Genomic DNA, 18,059 nt, shown 5'->3' on the forward strand with positions numbered 1-18,059 from the left:
ATGCAGGGGAATCTTCAACTAAGGCTTTTATCTATCAAACAATTCAATCAGCTTGGGTGCAGCATGAAAGAGCAGCATGCACTGAAGCAGGGAGGGGAAAGGGGACTTCTTTTGCCTCTGTTTATATACCTGAGAAGCTGCCCTAGCAATGAATAATTGCAAATAATAATCATAATATCAAAACCAGAAAGGGCAAAGAAAGCGCAGCTCCCTCCCTCCCCCTCTCTGGTGCTGGTGTTTGAGATGTCACTCGAGTATGAAGTTGAGCCTGCTTCCAATGGAAGGAGGCTGGCAGTCAGTGTATCTTTATCACGATCTCTTTCATGCTCTGATGAGCTCTCTACCCCGTGCAGGAGCAGCAGCAGCAGCAGAGACAGAGATGCCAACCTGTCTCTGAGCAAACAGAAAGACTTGGGCTGAAGCCTCGGCTAATTTGAAGAAGACCCCTTGTGTGCTTTTCCAAAGTTGGCTGCTGGCTAGTTTTTATTCCCTCCCTGCTTTGTGCTAAGGCATGTGATGGCCTGTGCCTTTCTCCAGCTAAAAGGTCATTGATTTTTCATGTGGAAGAATTATCAGGTTCATCATCTTCTGCAGATTATAATGAACAGTATCCTTTTTCTGCTTCCTGCAATCTCAGCACTGGTGTCTGAGCTTGGAAGGGAAGCTTGAAAGCACAGTTTGTTTTTAACACTGGAGAAACAGTGTCATGCATTGGTGGGGTGTGGCAGGGAGGTCTCTGGTCTAGTGCAGAAGTCAGAAATCTGTTGTGTTGATGTGCTGACCCTCTCTAACTCTGCTTCTCTGGGCCAAGGGAATAGCAACTCAATCCAGCATGCTTAAGCCATTTCCCTTTTCATTTTTGGCCAGATGAAAGGAGCAGCTCTGGGCAGAAACTCTGCACCCATCCCTTGTTGAACCACACTTAAAGGAGAGCTTTGTGATCACCAGCTTAATACATCCTCATTGCACCATTGGGAGATGCCCCTCCTTGGCAGGAGAGACCTGGAGGAGGGTGTAAGCTGTGGTTTCCAATCTGTGCTCTGAGACTTGCAGTGGGAAAAGTGAGGGAAAAGCCTCCCTTAAGCACAGCAGTGGCTTCAAAAGGAAGGATTACTGAGACAGTTCAGTGGCAAAGGGAATCCAGCTATGAGGAGAAATCACATCCCACAAGAATGAGACTGGACCTGTCCCTCTTCCCTCAACAAAAGCTTTTCAGAATTTCAACCCATTTCATCAGTTTGAAATTTCTGATCTGGATTTGGAGGAACTGGAATCAAAGACCATGGCTTCAGGTGATGCATCAAACACTGGGTCATGAGTGGAGAAAGACTCACTTGTGAAACCATTGCTGGACTGAGAACTGGGATGGAGGTGCATAACTCCAAGTCTGTTTTTTTTATCTGAAGACCCCTTTCCCCTCTTTGTTTTTCCACATGAGTGATTAGTCAACAACATGAGGAGAGATTAATTAGAAACTTCTGTAATGACTTCTTTAACTTTCATTCTTTCGGATTTCTGTCCCTGAATCTCTCCTGAAGTCCCCACATCCCCGGTGTTGAGCACGATGTGATCACTGCACAGAGCAGCTCTCTGGGCGGATTTCATTTAGGCTGAAACAGGATACGTGGAGGGAGGGAGGCAGTGCAATGGGGGAGCAGTGCCAAAGGAGAATTAGTTGACAAGGAGAAGCATGTGAAAGGAAACAAGGAGCACTTGGGACTTGGGATGAAAAGTAGTTCATCCTTTCTCAGCCCATTAATAAGTTAATAACTTATCAGAGATTAACTTAACACCTTGAGGCACAGAAGACATTGCCTTGTTCTCACATTAGCTTGGCTCTATTGTAATTCCTTTATCTTACCTTTTTTCCCCCTCAGCTATTGCATACTCACCTGGGGCCACACTAATATAACAGCATAAGATTCAATTACAAAAGTCTACAATAAGAGTGCAAAATTCTCTTCCTGACATGCTGAATCAGTGCTCATAAGCATTAATTATTGAGTGGCTTGCAGAATTTTTTTTTTTTTAAGTTGTAGTGGAAAAAAGAATAAACCTTATGGTATCTCCTCTGCACAGAGCAGCAATTCTCCCACTGGGATGTCCACGGCTTTGCCAGCTCTTGGGGCAAGGCACAGGCAGGAGGGACAGGAATGGGACTGTAAGAGTCAGGAAAAGATGAAAGGTTGAGAAGGAAAGGAAGGAATAAGAGAAAAGAGTGCCAAGCTGGCACAGTTCCCTCCTGAGGAAGAAGAGCCCCAGGGATATTTGGTGCTTTTCATTTCCCTTGGTCTAAGCATAAGGCTTTTTATCACAAAGGAGAGGAAGGAGCCCATGTGGGGGGAAAGATAAAGGTCTGGCCACTGGGTCTCTGCTCTGCCTGGATGGGGAGTATTCTTATCAGCCCATTTGATGTCTTCCTGAAGGCCTCAGCATTGTGTCCAGCACTCCAACATCCCTGTCCCTATCACCAGAGCCGCCACCACCTCCAGCTTATCTCTTTGTTACAGGAGCCTCCATCTCTAGAGCACCTAAGCACATTTTACATGGTATCAACACAGAGAACAAAGTAGCTTGTCCTTTCACTGCCAGCTTCAGAGAAGCTCGGGTTTGAGGGGACCGTGGAGATTCAGCTCTTCTTGCTTATCTGGCAAGGTGCTTTCAGATTGGGACTTTGAGGCAGAGCAATGGGAGATACTTATGCTGCTGCTCTTGATTTTGTGAACCAGGAGATGATGCCAGGATTCAAATAGGTTAAAGCCCCTTCTTTTGTCCACACAAAGTCATGGAGTGTAACATCTATCAATATCTCCTCATTTTCAGTTACAGATGGGTTAGATACTCTAGAGCAAATGAAGTGGTTTTGCTGCACAGATCCAATATTTGCTTCCAGATTTCTTGGAGCAAATATAAAGAAAAAGCAGAGTTCAGGGTATGGGTTTGCTTGGGATATCCCAGCAGAGAGAAAGGGTTGTCCAGTTATTTCAGCTGGAGCTACTCTAGGCTCACAGATGCCACTACAGAGTTACATTACAATGACAAACACCCGATGCAATTCCCTCATCCCTCTATCATGCCTCTTCTTTTCTATATTTAAATGTACGTATTCTGTGGGGATGAAAACTTGGCTTCAGAAAATGTGCAAAATTCTGCTGCCCCACAGGGTTTTAGTCTTGCGTTCAGATGCACCGTGACAAAATAAACACTGTGTGCGCGAGAGGGAGTGAAGAGGATGACATCAGGATTACAAGCAGTGTCAAAGGAGACAGACTTGCCTTTCACAGCCGATATTTGCATGTGCAACACAGGCTCCAAAGACTTCTATCGCCTCCCTCCTTTGCCAGTGTTGTGTGTTATGCATTAAACATATGGCTCCACTTAAACCAGGGGCCAAGCTCCCTGCGTGGGGCGAGCGTTTGCTGCGGTTGCCCCTCGTCCTCTGCGGATGGGGACGTTTGGCAGAGACGGCGTAGGAAGGGCGGATGGAATTCGATTAGTCAGCGACAGCATCGGAGCGCATAATCCGATCCTCCCCACAAATGTCGCACCCTTCGCTCGCTGGAAAGGGAAGTAGAGGCAGAGGAGCAGCTGATCTAACAGACCTAGGGCTGACACCATCACCCATTCTGGGCTTTATCCAAAGACGGCAAAACAGACGTTTAATCAGGAGTCAGAGATCTTACAGGCCAAAGATCAGGCTAAAGCTGCTTTTTCATGGGCAGAATAGATGACACTCTGTAATACCTTTAATTGGACTGCAACATGAAATTGCACTTTACATGCTTGTGCTCACATCTGGAGGGATGTGATTTAGAATCATATAATCAAATGTACGGTGTGTTGGTGAAAGATGGCAGGACATGCCTGCTCTCCATTCACACAGCAGCAGAGGCAGTGCAAAGGGACCTTCACCCTCCACCCTGGTAGATATCAACCCACACTGACGAGCTTGCTAAAAATTAATGACCTCATCTTTCCTGTGATCTCTGTTGATGCAGATACAGTGGAATGTCTTCTGGCTTTATTTTATTTTATTTTATTTTATTTTATTTTATTTTATTTTATTTTAATCTATAAGCTTATGTTACATAGGACCTAGCAGGTGATGGCTATTTCTCTTTGCACCTTGGGAGATGAACTAGATTCTGTCTGAAAACTAAAAATGAAAGTGTCTACATCTCATTTCTTATTCCCTGAGGCATTGATTTTGGTATTCTATAAAGTTATGGATTTGAGCGGAGATTGCTCTGATGTCCTTACCCATTCCCTCAGTAGCAGACTCAGAGAAAACTGCAAGGTGTGAGCATTAGTGCAACAAATCAAAAAGGCCTCTGCAAGCAAGTCACTGGAAGTACAAATGGCTCCTACCTCTCCCTTTCTCCTCCTTTTCTTCCTCTCTTCCCAGTTCCGGTCCCTCTCCCCTGAAAGTGGCAAGGCTTTGTGTTTAATTAAGACATATTGTCCAACCAATTGGGAAACAGGAAATAGCAGGAGATGTTTTACAAATAGGAACAATTCTTGTTCATTATCCCTTAATTGAGGCAACAAAAAGGTGCTGGAAAACATCCATCAGATGCACATTCATGTACAACATCAGAGAGGATTGGATTTAGGAACTCACAAAAGCGACGTCAAATGTTCCAATCAAGAGTTATACAAGCAACAGGGAAACAAAGAATTGGAGACACAAATACATCAGAATTAGCCCAATTGCAGATTATATGCTTCTGGAAAACACATTCCCTGGCTCTCTTCCAGGATTTTCTTATTTCACACTCCTGTCATTTCTAGCTGTGGTATGAAGTCAGTGTTCCTTGTCCCTCCTCTGCTGGCCTTCTTCACGTGAAGGTGTCATTCTGGAGGGTGTGAGAGATGCCCCTTGTGAAGACACCACAGGCTGTCACCCCAGCTTGGACTCGGTGTACTCTGAGGATGACACTTAGTGCAAATTCTCCATCCTTGTTCATTCACATTTTGAAGTTTGGCTGCTCTGCTAAGCCACTATTCTTGAGCAGAAGAGATATATAACACAAGAGATATAACAACCGTCCTGCTGAGGGAAATATTTTGAGCCTGGAAGGCCAGGAAATCCTGTTACCCATTTAAGTATGCATTCTAAATCTTCCTTGGCCTGCTTCTGAGCTCATTTACACTCTAACACCGTGGACCTGCAGACCCAGCCTTTATTCCCACAGGTCTGTTAGACTCAAGTTCTCTGGCTTGTCATTTTTAAAAGGTGCTTTGAGTTTTAAATGAGGGACAAAATATGCCAAGGATCCTCAAGATACCTACTGAAATGTAAGCTCATCTCAATGCTTCCTGGAAAGAAAGCCATCACCAGGAAAAATGGCATCACACCTCACTGGGCTGTAGTAATAGACCCAAACATGACAGGATATTGTTAAAAATGCTCCTGATCAGTACCCACAGCTGTTGAGCTAATTATTCTCACTGTCTTGTCATAGACACTTATATGGTCTCCAGGGTACCTGAGAGTTTCACAATCTTTAATATAGTTCTCTTCACATGTTTCTCAGAGACACATCTCCACCATCACCTCCTCCTCTCCTTCATCCCCCCTGGGATGACTGAGGGACGTGGTGGTTGGTAGCCCATTCCAGTTCTGTGCACTGTGGTGTTTACCCTGGAACAGGACTCATCTCACCAACTTTATCTACCCCAGCTTAAGGCATGGAATTTAAGATCCCACCGTTGATGGAAGGAGGTAGAAAGCACCAGAGGTCAATTATAGTAATCTGAAGGTGGAGAGCCTCAAGTGGGCTAAATTCCCATGTGTTTATAGGGGGTGAGCCCAGGGCTAAACATCCCAAGCTGGACCATGCTATGGAAGCACTATAATGCAATGGGAGCATGACCTCATGCTTTATGAAACCATGTGTGGTGGCAGAACATCCCTCCAGCAACCTGGGAATGGCTGGGAAGAACCTGAACCCAAACCTGAAGATGTCCTTGAGAGATACTCCTTGAGCTTCAAAGCTGAAGAAAGAAGCTTGTCAGTCCACTGCTCCGCTCTAAAGGAGACCATAATACACAGGGGAGGTTTTCCTCCTTGGGAGGATGGAGCAGGAGTCTGCCTATGTGCCCTGTTTCAGGTGGGAGCTCTGTGGATTGGCTCTGTCTTTGCCTTCAGTGAGAAATTCTCCTATGATTTTCCATTGCACATCTTCCAGCAGATGCAATCCCTGTGTTGTTCTCCCCTGTCATCCCCATAAGCCCTCTGTGCCTTGTTTTGAAATCCCCACTTCCGACCATGGAAAGTGTTTACATTGTAGCTGGCATTTGTTGATTTTCTTTAGGTGGCTCAGGGCTGCAGGCATTCCTCATTACTTTTTTATCAGCCAATTTGAATACTCATTTAGCCTCACTAAGCGTGTGATGGTTTTTAATTCCTCCTTCAGAGGCATTTGTGTAGAGCCTGCTCTTGGTCCTCAATAATAGCACAGGATCCCACCAATGGAACTGAGGTGAGAGATGATAACTCATGGAACAAGACCCATCAGTCTGGGCTCGTTTCATGCAGGTGACAAGGCTGAGGACTTTTTCTGTTTTGCCCTTTGCTTTCCTGTGCAGTGGGACTGTCAGAAATCACAGCAGTACAAGATGAGTCAGGCTGACACAGTATGTTGTACTGGACAAAAAAGTCTCCAAAATACTTTGCAAAATTAAATAATTAAAGTGGCAAGACCATAAACAATATAAATTATGGAAGTGGTAGTGTGGTAACGAGTAATAATTTAAATCATCTAACTATAAAGCTAATGAGAGCTAGAAAAAAATTACTATAACCATTACGTATTTTAAAAAATGAGCAGAAGAGAAATATTGTGTTTTGACATCCAGCTCCTGTGCACTGCTTTGGATCTGCTTTTTAGGTATGCTGCGTATCCAGACCTGGACAACACAGACAGTAATTATTTTTAAACTCATATTAGGCAAGTAGCAAGGGAATAGCTGGTGGGAGGAGAATTGGTCCTGTTATTTCTCAGGTTGCAATGCCACATAAAAAACCATGACCCAGGGACAGATAGTCACTATGCAATATAACCACCTTCGAAGGCAGAGGCTTGGTTGGGATTCTTCATTCCCCCTGGAAGGCTCTGGAGCCATTGCTGGGGTGGCAAAGGAGGGAGCATAAGCACTATGGCTGTCTGAGCCACGTTGCTGTGGACAGATACAAACCTTTGGTCTCTCTGCCTATTAGTCCAGCAGTTTGCTCAAGTGCTAAATCCAGTTCCACACAAAAAAAGGTACATTCTGCTGCTTTTTCAAGTGTCTTGGATTCTATTGTGTACAAATTTCCAAATGAACTGCTTGAGTGTTGACTAATGCTGCAGCCTGCAGTCAAGGTAAGAGCCCATTTATTTATAGTCTCTTCAAGGACAAGAAGAAGCTGTATTTGTACAGTCCTCCAGCACACAGCCTAACAAACAGTTACCTGCCTCAGCCACGTTTCAGGAGGACGATATATGAGACCCTCAAGGAAAATACACAGCTCAGCCATCGTCTGCTGGCAGGAAGGTCATGCGATGCCACTGGCTTCTGATGATGGCAGAACTGCAAATGTATAAAGAAGGATTTTTTTTCCCTGCACCATCAGTTTGATTGGATGTGTGTCCAGGAGGTTGCTCAGGACATCTAGCTGGAACTGGCTGGGAGCAGACAGTCCCGGCTGCTGTGAGTGCATGGCACCCACTCGTTTAAATGAGGCTGTGTGTTTGCAATCGATGGGACTGTCTGATCCCTGGATGCTGGGGAGCTCTCTTTTTCTATTTCCTGCTGATATTTACTTCAAAGGTGCATGACCACACAGATCACTTTAATAACAAGAGCCCAAAAGAAGAATTAATAAAACTCTGAGTGTGTTTTATCCCAAGATTTCTCAGTGCTTGACAAAGGAAAGGCACCATCATTTCTTTTTATATGGGGGCAGAAAGAGGTGAAATGATTTATTTATCCACATTCATGCAGTGAATTGGTGGTAAAGCAGTGAGCTGGACCTCTCCAGCTGTGCTTTGAGGCTTCCTATAATGTCCATTGGAACAGTCCTAAAGCATTTATCCTTCGAGACTGCATCTTGCCCCTGCTGCTTTGTGCAGAAATTAGCCCTGTGAAGAAAAATTCAGCTTTTCAGTGGCCTGGGCTAGAGCAGGAAAACAGCAGAGTTCTGATGTCCTAAAGTACATAGATGTAAACTCATGGTTGAAAAGGTAGAAAAGACACACAGAAAGGGCACTCATGAAATGGGCACAGGGGAGCATGAGATGTCTGGTGGACGTGTGATGGAAATTATTCCAATTCACTCCTGCAGTGCTTAGAGGAGTTTGCCTTGGCTTGCCCAATGGATATGCCCTTGGTGACAGTCAGAGGCAATGGCTTCTGCTCAGCTGGAGGGGCAGCTGGGTGCTCTCCTAGCCCCAGGGTCCTTGGAGGCTTCAAGCAGACATGAGCAAAGAGCCTTTCTGGCATGTCTGTGTGTTTTTCTGCATTCACAACACACAGCGTGGCTGTCATTAAGGCTACAGGAAAACAGCACATCAGGGCACATCTAGAGGACAGAGATTGTTGACCACTTAAGCTGAATAGAGCAAAGGTCTGTAATGAAGCCCAGTGGGATGTGGTCCATCTGGCCTCTCAGCATGTTCATCAAACTCTTGCTCTCCAGGGCAGCACTGAAGGCTGGCTGGGGCTTTTCCCAAGTGGCAGCCTGTGGGAGAGAGAGATCCTGAGGGATGTCTGCCTGCACTGCCCTTTGGCTGCAGTGAACTGTGCACGTTTGGCGGACTGGGAGCTCTGAGAGGGCCACAGGAAGACAGGGAAAGGAAAGACCAGAAGTTCCCTGTGCTTTGCATCGTCTGGTGGGGATGCACGTGCATAGGGACAGCAGCTTTGCAGGTGCCCAGCAGACACTGGGAACCTGGGGTATTTGACTGGAATATTTATCCACTGCCAAATATTTAATTATGCAGGGACACATACCACTTAGGCAGAGATGTCTTTGCTTCATTAAAGAAGTTGCAGAAATCATTGTGCTCTCCCCCTGGGCTCTGTGAAGGAAAATCCTGCTGATGGAGTCAATTGAATCTGGAGGGGCCACAGAGCTGTTGAGCCCCAGGTTAGCAGAGGATTTTGAGGCAGACATGCCCGTGCCTGGGCCTTAGAGCATCAGTGTAACCAAGCTCCCAGGCAATTTTAACAGGTGCTGTGAGCTGATTACAGAATGTTCTCAAAGCAGCCCAGGGCCCCTGCTCCACGTGCCCACAGATTTCATTCCTGCAGATGAGACAGCAATGAATTTGCCTTTCATTAACAACAAATAATAGCTCTCAATCCGTCTTGGGTAAGCGTCATTGTGGAATTACTCTTTCACTTTCATTTTACAGGGTTCCCTGTGATAAATTTAGCTTGTAAAGGGTGATTAAGACACTTCATTATGTTTTAATGTGTCTTTAGGCCTATGTCTAACAGTAATGCTCATTCTGGATCTCCCTGGAATTAGCAGGCTGTTGCAGCCCAGAAAAGCCTGCAAGTAGGGTATGACTCTAGCTGGGCACCACACCGTTGGCCCCTGCCTCATGGTGGGGAACTTCAGGAATCCCAAAATGTGTCTCCACTTCTGGAGACAGTCCAGGTCACATCAGCCAGCTGTGGGTCTCACAGAAGGAGATTAGGTTGTTCATTTCTTACCCTTACCATCCAGTTTGTCCACCTCGGAGCACACGTTTGCAGACAACAGTAAGGTCCCAACTAGCTCTGGCTGCCAAAACTTGAGTTTACCACCAGATTTAGATTTTCTCTCCAAAAGCAGTTCCTCACAGCCTCGTGTGTTGAAGCTGGTTCAGCAAAGTGCAAGGGGATATTTGTATTTGCATCCCAAATTGCAACCCAGAAGCCCTCCATCCCACAATGATAAACCCTGAAGGTGGCTAATTCCTATTTTGTGCCTTACTCAGCTGAAAACTTTATCCAGTGACATGTAGGCACAGAAGCACCCTGGTTTGGGAAGGCAGGCAATTATTTCCTGCCTGAAGGGAGAAAGTTCATACCGTGCTGTGCTTTGTGTTTTCTACAGAGCAGAGCAGCTCTGATCGCTCCCAGGCTTCCTCAGCTGTTTGTCAGTCACCAACTCTCTTCATGGACTATGTAAGGAGCCCAAGCACCTCATTAAGATGTTTTCAATTGCTCTCTGCAGCCCCATCATAGCAATGCATTGTGTAAAACCTAAATTAGGCAGTGTGAAAGACTCACAGGAAGATGTCCATGCTTTCAGCATTCTATCTGTATGAGAGGGAACAAGGTCTGATCGCAGAAAAAACTTCTGCCCCATCACCTCGGGTGCCTTGCCCTTTCGCTGCCATCCTGTTTTGTGTGACTGGGCTTTGGGCTGTCACAAGGTAATGGAAGTTAAGTTATTTTCATTCTTATTCTCTCACCTAACACTTCTATTACATACTTAAACTATTCTAGTTTCAGGCTCTTCTCTTTTAGAAATCTAAACACCTATTCATAAAACTTTTTACATGTTCTGAGAAATTTTATATGTTCCATCTTCTTTCCCTTTCTATTACTTTTTGTGGGCACCTTATGAGGACTGAACATGTTACTGTAGGTAACAGCACTGGGAATTAAGGGCTTCGCTGGGAAACCTCTCCCATCCCTTCTCATATAGATTTAGTTTGGGGCAGGATGGCAATCTTTAACACAGGCAGACAAGATCTTGCTTGCTGGTTTTTAGGTGAGTATTAGAGCCTTAGGTCCTAAATCAGCCATGACATTCAGACTGGTGAGGGCTGGGAGGCTGTATCCTGTGAAAAGGTTTGTGGTGGGCTAATTCCTTCAGGCAGTTTGAGGTATTTGTGGCAGCCTTCCTCCCACCCTGTGTGAATTGCTGCATGGTGTTGCCACATTCTGTTAAACAGCAGCACGCTGGAAATGCAGCAGTGGACATTTCAGAGGCAGGCCACACCATGGGATATGTAAAGCTCCCCAGCTTCCTTCAGGATGAAGAGCTGCTCAGTGGCCTGTGTGTTAGTCCCTGGGACATGTAGTTTTATGGTGTCTGAGAAGAGCAGGGCAGCTGGCGCAGTCCCAGGGAGTGCCCTTCTGGTCTAGTTAGAGTCTGTGAGCATCAAATGCTCTCATTCATTCACTGGAGGGTGAGAAACAGCCTGGGAAATGCCTGCCTCAGTCAGGTCACATCCTTGCTCTTTTATGAATGTGACATCTTTAAAAGCATATCTGCTAATGTCACGAGAGACCCAGGAAATCCCAGCTTGGTCAGCTTGGTGCTAGGTTTCCTGAAAAGCAGCTGGGTGCAAAAGATGCTCAGGCTGCATTTTTACAGGACTATTTCAACAGAAAATAAGTGACTTAAACAGCCTTCTCCACTAAAAAGAATAATCTGTACCATCTGGGACAAAGCTCTGCTCTTTAGACATGGGTGTAATGCATTCATGATTGCAGGAATGGATTTTTTTTTGCCATGTTTTTGCCACTGGCACAGCTGAGACTATGGATCAAGCAAAAAAAACCACAGTTCTCATCACTTTGTCAGTTATCTCTGGGGTGAGAAGGAGAGGGTCACTGCTGCAACGAAAAGAGCAGAGGTCTGCCTGATTCAGGAGAGTGAGGTGCTTTGTGCACTGAGAGCCCCTGTTCGTGTGGCTCTCCACCAGTGGTAGTCAGGCTCTCTGGTCCTCCAGGGAGCCTAACCCCCTCCAAAAGACCCTGTGACAAAAGGGAAAAACCTCAGTCCCCTTGCTAGCCTAGACCTTGCATTTAAGGCACTATATGCTCCCGAATAAGGAGTATTCAGTTTGTCTCCTAACTTCTTTTCCCTTCTTTCCCATGAAAAAAAAAAAAACAAACCAAAACCCAGGAGCACATGCAACTCCCAGGAGCCACGCTCACCAGGGTTGGCTGGAAGCTTTGGGAGCCGCACAGGTGCTGCAGTGAAAGAAGCAGCTCTGCGGTGCTGCAGTCTTGCAGGAGTTTGCAGCTGGGCCCCCCGGCAGGGACCAGAAGGCTCCGCCGTTCCGGGCTCCGGTGCTGTCACAGCGTTCCCCTCCGCGACACCGCAGGGCTCGGCGGCTCAGGGCTTTGCAGCAGAGGCATGGCGAGGCACCGGCGCGGTCACATCCCCGGGGACGGTCCCCCCTGGGCGGGCAAGCGCCCTGCCACGCTCGGTGACCTTGGGGAGGGCTCGTCCCCAGATCCCCATGCAGCTGGTGATTTGCATTGCCGGCCATACGGCCGACACCAGAAACGCTGGCTCTAATTGCAGCTCTCGACATGCCAAAGTCCAAAACAGGGAGAGGAACGGGGACAGAAGCTGGGGGTGGGGGGAGAAAATAAAAATCAAACATTTGCCTAAAATAGACTCAGTAACAAAGAAAAAAAAATTCCTAAAAGGCAGAGGGCTTCATTGCTCCAGTAAAAATTGCCTTCTGTGACCTCAGGCACCTGACTCAGCATTTTCCAAGTCGATATTTTACAGTAATAAAAGGGAGAGAGCACCAGGTGTGGGAAATGGTGGCAAATTCATGTCTAAAAAGTCAGGGACATTCTTTCTAATGAAGGACTGTAGACAATATGTTTCTAATCAAACTGCTAATAATAACCTTTTTCCTATAATCTGCCTTTTTTTTTCTTTTAAGTGGGGTTATGTGTGACAGAGATTGAGGGACTTTGGAGAGGAACTAGGCAATGCTTTCAGTTTGCTGGTTTTATTGCTAACATAACATGGAGGAAAAGCTGGTCCCGATCCTCCTTGCCTGTCACTCTGTTCCCAGCAGAGCTGATGTAAAGTAATTACCAGGACAAAATGGAGATGCTTTTTATCTGTTCTGTAAAGATTTAAATGGACAAGATTCAGTGCAAAGCATTGCTTCTCATGCATTATTTGGTCTCTTTCCCAAGGGGGTGAGGCACAAGAACAGCCACTCTGATCAAACATAGGCATAAGGATACCTCTCCTCCCTGTGAGGGTCTGGTGCTGTATCCAGAGCTGTTTCTTCTGATGCACCAAGTGCCTGCCTCCATCCCTAGAACTTCCACTTGGAAATCTGTGTGCACAGGAGGAGCTGGGACCCAGCACAAATATCACAGCTGCCCTGACATGAAATCAGATCCACGAGGTGGGAACTAGTCTCTGCATTTTGGCTTTGGTTCAGCAAGGTCAGGAAAGATCTCTACAGGCCCTGCTGAGCTACTTGCTCTGATGGGTGACATGCAGTCAACATCTCCCTCCACATCTCCTTCCTCATCTCAAAAGGGTCAGCTCCAAATACAGCCAGAGCAACCCAGAAGGTGGTGGGGACTTCTAAGGCTGGGTGCTCACCTCCTCCCTAACACACCCAGGTGTGTCCTCATGATCCCCTTTGCCCTGGTGTCCCCAAAACTTTGGAGGATGTAGAAAGCCATATTTCAGTTTCTTCAAATGGAAAGTTAATTAAAACTCAAGGAGAAAGACCTCCATTGGGAACCAGCAAAACAGGTAGACACCTCTGACTCTAATTTATGTGAGTTTAAAAGTAGTACCAAGATTGGTTTAATTACCTGGGAACAATGTATATCTCCTGTGTTGCAGATCAGCTCGTTAGTGGTGCACTTATTTTTTTTTTCCACTTCCAGTTGAAATTGATAATACATCCCTCACTCAAAACATTGTCTCCCAATCACCATGGTTACTGCCAGGTTTTTCCACAAGGACCAAGCATATTCATCTGTCAAGTATGCTAATGGGGAACGGACCCTGTCACACAAAGGAGCAGGCTATTCAAACATACACTTGCCAAATAATTGTACATGTCAAAAGAATGATGCTTGTTATTTGCCTAATATTATCCCCCAGAAGTGGGAAATAGTTCAGCTCTCAATGCAAAATGGCTTGCCCTTATCAAATAGGCAATTTGCTGATAATTTAGACTATTAGAGATCTTGGGGTGGAGAGACAAAGAGGGGGGGTGGCAAATGTAAGTGGCCTTTTATAATTGCACTGAAAGCAAAATGGTGCATTAAGTGCCCCAGAGGTGCAGTAACAAGGAGCATTGCAGGAGTGCTGATGGCCAATGAGAGGGGCTGCTCGCAGCCTCCCCTCTCACCTCTGTCAGGTACCTGCTGGTGGGTGGTTAATTATAATTTAGCAGTAACACTTTTCTCAACTGCATTTTTTTATTGCTATTTATCTTCATGATGGGCCAATTTCCCATTTGTCTATTTCAGTAATTAAGGCAAAGAAAAATGTTACTGTAGCATTCCTCTAACTTTCTGAGCTTCCAGCAGCTAGAGTTGTTGAGGCTGCGCTGATGTATCTGCAGCCAGGGCAATGAAGTGGACTTTTCCCTCACTTAAAAGCTCTTCCCATTCAGAGCAGGTCATGGAAAGGCAGAGACAGCCCAGGGACTGAGTGACCTGCCAGAGGCAGGGGCTGTGGTTGGTATCTGCAGACACTCCTGCCTAGCAAACCACAAACTTCACATCACCTGTGCTACATGTGTGGAGGAAAAAAATCCTGGAGCACTGTCCTATCCAGGTGAAAAACTAATTAACTTCTCTAAACTGCTTGAAATGTCTAGAATGTAAAAGTGGCAAATATTCAGAGATCACTTTTTTTTTTCTTTGAATGGGATCGGCAAAACTCCCAGCATCATCTCAGGACTTTCAAACATTATTTCTATCTCACATAGTTTTGTAAGGAAATGAGAGATTGCAGAATTTATTTATTCTTCCCCCAACTCTGCTTTTCCCTTTCTTCTTCTCAGAAGATTGGTTCTGTGCAGTTAGAGGGTGCTGGCTGGAGACGCCAGGAGCATTGTTCTCAGCAAGAATGCAGCATCAGCCTCCTGCCTGCAGTCTCCTGTGCTGTCTCCAACCTGTGTACATGGTCCTTGGCTTCACTGGTGTCCTTTGTGCCATGGCCTGTGAAAAAACAGCTTCTTACCAATCCCAAATGTGCACCACGCACCAGTGACTTTTGCCTGGGTGATATATCGTGACCTAGAACCAGAAGGCACTTCAGCATCTTCCCTGAACTGTGTGATTCCCCTCCAGCCTGCCTGCTCTGCAAAGAGTAGTGCTGCTGATGGCAGGCTGGAAGGGTGCAGTGCAATCTTGCCCTCAAAATGTGACATTATTTGCAAGATGTGGCTGAATTATGATTCTCCATCCCTGGAAGTGTTCAAGGCCGGGCTGGTGGAGCCGAGCCACTTGGTCTAGTGGAAGGTGATCCTGATTCTGGAGGGGGAGTTGGAACTAAATAATGTTTAAAATCCCTTCCAACTCTAACCATTCTGTGATTCTAGATGATTTTCCTTGATTGTGGATTCTGATTGTTGAGCCCCTTTGTGCTTGCTGCATGAGTGAAATGCAGTATTCTGCCTTGGGGAGGATGGGGAGACTTCCCTCCAGACAGTAAAATCAGCTTCTGTTTGCACTGGAGAGGTAAGCCCTCAAAATGAACACAGGGAAGGCAAGGAAATGTATTATAAGGAAGCTGAGTTTAGGGGGTGGTGAGCAGTAAATTTTGTGGGGGGTGAAAACAAGGAGGAGTTATGGTTTGCTAGCCTGTGGTGTTTCTTGTAAAAAAGGCTAATTTTCTAATGAGCAGAAAGAAGAGAGGAAAAAAGCATCAACTAACAAACAACCTAATCGGCTATTAAAATATTTCCAAGCAGTGAAATTAATACAATTCCCAGCTCATAACTTATTTGCCTCTGTACAAAATTAACATAGATAAATAAATTAAAAAAAATAACCTCACCCAAACTGCTTCATAATAAAGTGTGATCACAGCAATAATAAGATGCTTCAGTGCATGAATTTGGTTGTATTAATTCACCTCTGGTGTAATTGACAGCTCTCAGCCTTCAGCTTTCCTCTGAACAGCTCACTACAGCTGAATTATTATACCTGGCACTTCAGACTCTTCCAAATCTCATTGCCTAATTGCGTTCTCTTCTAGTAGGTGAGTGTTAAACTCAGACATTAAAGGATCTCTGCCAATTACCTGAAGCTCAACATTTGATCTGTCTGAAAATCTCACCGATCCGTGGGGGACTGCTCCTCTGTCTGCATCTCGACTGCTGCCTTCTCTCCTTGCTTAGTGCGGTGTAGAATGGGAGTCATTCTACTCCTGGTTTTAAGGGCATAAAAAGAGTGAATAATAGAGGGAATTCAGGCAAGAAAGGCAGACCCCCCTCTACCCATTCAGAATTAGAGCTAGTATTAATCCAGCAGCAGCTGCTAATTATGTAGGATTTGTAGGAAAATTTGCTCTCTTTGTCTTCCTGTTGCTGGTTTTACAGATACCATCTGACCAGTGCCTCTGTGAGATACCCTGTAAAAGAAGCAGCTTTTCTGGGATTACATCCCCATTGCATTGCTTCTCCTGTTTGTAGTTCACTGATGTGTTTCAGTCCGTGGTCACTGTAAAGTCTGTGTGGTTCAGCACAGACCCTTTGGAGACCCTTGTTTGCAAACCAGTCAGTTAAATTAAGAAGCTTGATTCTCATTGCTGTGTGATGACATCTTCAATTTAGCTGCTGCCCCAGTGAGGAAGTAAACAAACAATAAAAGTGTCACAATTCCTTCTAGTTCCATTAGACAAACAAGAAGTTTATTCAGTGTTTTGGCAAATGAAAATTTAAGCAAACTGTCAAGGGAGACATTTTCCCCATCAGATGCTTTCTGAGAGGGGATTATAACAAGAAAGAGCTATCACCCACCATGTCATTAAAAACAAAGGCTCCTATGAACCCCTTTTATTAAAGATTAGCAGCACTGATTACAGACTTGTAGGCTGAGCTGAAGACAAATTAGAATATCTTTTGCCATGGGATAACTTACATTATCCTCCTGGGCAGCGAGACTATTGCAAACAGCACACTCCCAAGAAGAAACAATTTTCACCTCTGGCCATTCATTCTCTGCCATTTAGAAACAGCCTGGTAATCTCTCTGTTTAGAAACAGACCTATTTGCTGCCAAACACCAACACTTCATTACACCTCCTGCTGTATTATTCCAGGTGAGTCCAGTTGTTCGTGCAATCAGGAATACCAGATTTTTGGCTGTTCTCATAGATAGCCCTTAAGTCTACTTAGAAAGTCTTGCCAAGTCAAGTGCCAAGGAGCTCTGTTCCAGAAGGGACAGACAGGGATGCTGATGCAGTTCTTAGCAAGTCATGCAGATTCAGTCTTCAGTGCCATGTGGTGGCCACAGGCTTGGTGCAGACTTAAAGACCCATCAGATTAGTTGCGAGATGCTGACCTTACTGAGTACTGAACATGGAGTTCCGGCTCATGCCCACCTCAGTCCATGCACACATATTTAAGATGTGTGTGTACACCCTTCTAACCAGCAGAGATATTCTGAGCAGCCTCAGGGACAAAGTAGAAACTGTTGCAGAAGGGATGTTTGTTCTGCCTAGGATGGCTGTGCAATCTTCCATGTGATGGAGACAGCCTTTCTGGGCTCCCAGGTTGTTGTCTTTACACTCAGCACGGGAAAAATACGTCTTTGTGGGTAAAGGAGAAAATAACTCTTGAAATAGTCCCTTGTGAGAGACCACGGTACCCAAGGGTACCCATGGATCATGTATATGATGGTTTGGATCTCTGGAACCAGATCCAGAGACTGAAAACTTTGTGGGTGGTGTAGGGATTAATTCTGGTCACTGGGCATCTCTCTGCAACACTCCCTCCTTCACACCCCTATCCCTGCAAGTGTACACTGAGGCCTGGGACTGAGTTGCTCTCACCCATTTTTTGTGCACAGGAGTGGAAATAGGCTAAATTTTGCACTCTCTGGGAGAGAAGTGATCTCGTTTCCATCTGTGTCACAACCAAGCAAGAGTTTCAGCTGCCACCATAGGAACAACCACTCCTGAGAGAGTAAGGGATGTTTAAGAAGGGATTCTTCAACTTGGTGGTCTGGACTGACCTCTCCTGGATGTGAAGGACCACAGAGCCACTATCCATCTCTCAAAACAATAATATTGCTTCCCCTTCTCTCCCCTTCCCTTTTGAGCCTTACTTGAGGGTG

The 18,059-nt window shown here is 45.6% G+C and overlaps 1 long non-coding RNA gene across 1 annotated transcript; it reads left to right on the plus strand.

Moving 5' to 3' along the window:
- Nucleotides 1-3,618: 3,618 nt before the first annotated feature.
- LOC137480715 (uncharacterized) lies at nucleotides 3,619-7,933 on the plus strand. Its single transcript, XR_011003051.1, has 3 exons — nucleotides 3,619-6,150; nucleotides 6,862-7,367; nucleotides 7,466-7,933. It is a non-coding gene; the product is annotated as an uncharacterized lncRNA (long non-coding RNA).
- Nucleotides 7,934-18,059: the final 10,126 nt, after the last annotated feature.

Source organism: Anomalospiza imberbis, chromosome 11 (genome assembly GCF_031753505.1).
Source record: "Anomalospiza imberbis isolate Cuckoo-Finch-1a 21T00152 chromosome 11, ASM3175350v1, whole genome shotgun sequence".
Lineage (NCBI taxonomy): Eukaryota > Metazoa > Chordata > Aves > Passeriformes > Viduidae > Anomalospiza > Anomalospiza imberbis.